The 1,158-nt window shown below is 46.9% G+C and overlaps 1 protein-coding gene across 1 annotated transcript in view; it reads right to left on the bottom strand.

The window, feature by feature from the left end:
* VOLCADRAFT_66771 (uncharacterized protein) overlaps nt 1-1,158 on the bottom strand; it is a gene marked incomplete at both ends in the record, with an annotated part of 7,973 nt that overhangs the window by 1,199 nt on the left and 5,616 nt on the right. The gene's annotated exons all lie outside the window — the stretch shown is intronic.

Raw genomic sequence — 1,158 nt, 5'->3', positions numbered from 1 at the left:
CCCCACCTGAGGCTTTTGCTAATCGTGTTGGCCTAGCTATAGGAAAAAGCTGGCAAACTCTCCGGTGCCATAAAAACAAGAGATAGAGCAGGCAAAAGGGTGTTATAGAGTTTGGGTTTTCGCATACTGATAAAGCATGGATGGACTGATAATTATAATGCAAGTAGCTGTGGGCTAATTCGCAATTCTGGAATCAGGCATCCCATCATATCCCATCCCATCCAGCAGGAATACAAGTCAGAAATTCAGCACCATGACGAGGACATATTATGAGAAGGGGGTCAGGAATGAATGAATGTCTAAGCCTGCATAATAGTTACATTAGGTGCAGGGCACTGGTCTACTGATGTCCCTTTTACACACATACGGGACATTCTCGCCCAATGTGGGGCTCGAACCCACGACCACAAGGTTAAGAGCCTTGCGCTCTACCGACTGAGCTAACCGGGCAGAAAATGTCCAGATGTAAGTTAACATTAACACATCACAATGCCATTGGGATTGGTTCTGCACACAACTTCCACCACTCTGTTTGCCAACCTACCCATACCCATGAGTACTGTTATTTATGTTAGTATGTTATATATATATACATCTATCTATATATATGTTATGTTAACCTTGTATGTACTACATTATATGTACGAGGTTGGCACGTATAGGTAGTCGACAGGGATTCACTATTTTAGGGAAGAAAGAATGTACAAGGATTTCCATGCCTTAGTGGTCCTTCATGCCTAGGCACGCATTCAGTGCCATCAAGTGTTGCTTGCATATGCTGGTAAGCGGGCGAGGGTCCTGAGACTGTGCAAACCGGCTGTGGCACTCTTATGTACTACATGCAATTAGGGTTTTAGGGTTTTGTGGGGACACCGACTTCACACGGACTTCACACTCCTTCACACTGCTGTGACTCCCTCCTCACAGGCATGCTCCCCATGGCCAGTAGACCACCAGCTTCGGGCCTCCCACCCACAGCAGCTGCATCTGGTTATAGTGAGTGATCTGTGGAGCCGGTAAGGAGTAGACTTGATGCTTGTGGTTGATCTGGCAGATTCTATTGGATTCTGATGGTGGCCGCCCAATCCCGCAAAGCCACTGACTTTGCAGAAGCTGGCGTGGATGCAATGGATGAGGGTTCACCAAAACATGGGGGAA

The sequence above is a fragment of the Volvox carteri genome (genome assembly GCF_000143455.1).
Source record: "Volvox carteri f. nagariensis unplaced genomic scaffold VOLCAscaffold_59, whole genome shotgun sequence".
In the NCBI taxonomy this organism is placed as follows: Eukaryota; Viridiplantae; Chlorophyta; class Chlorophyceae; order Chlamydomonadales; family Volvocaceae; genus Volvox; species Volvox carteri.
Note: the sequence above shows the minus strand (reverse complement) of the source record. Positions and strands in the feature narration are given on the sequence as shown.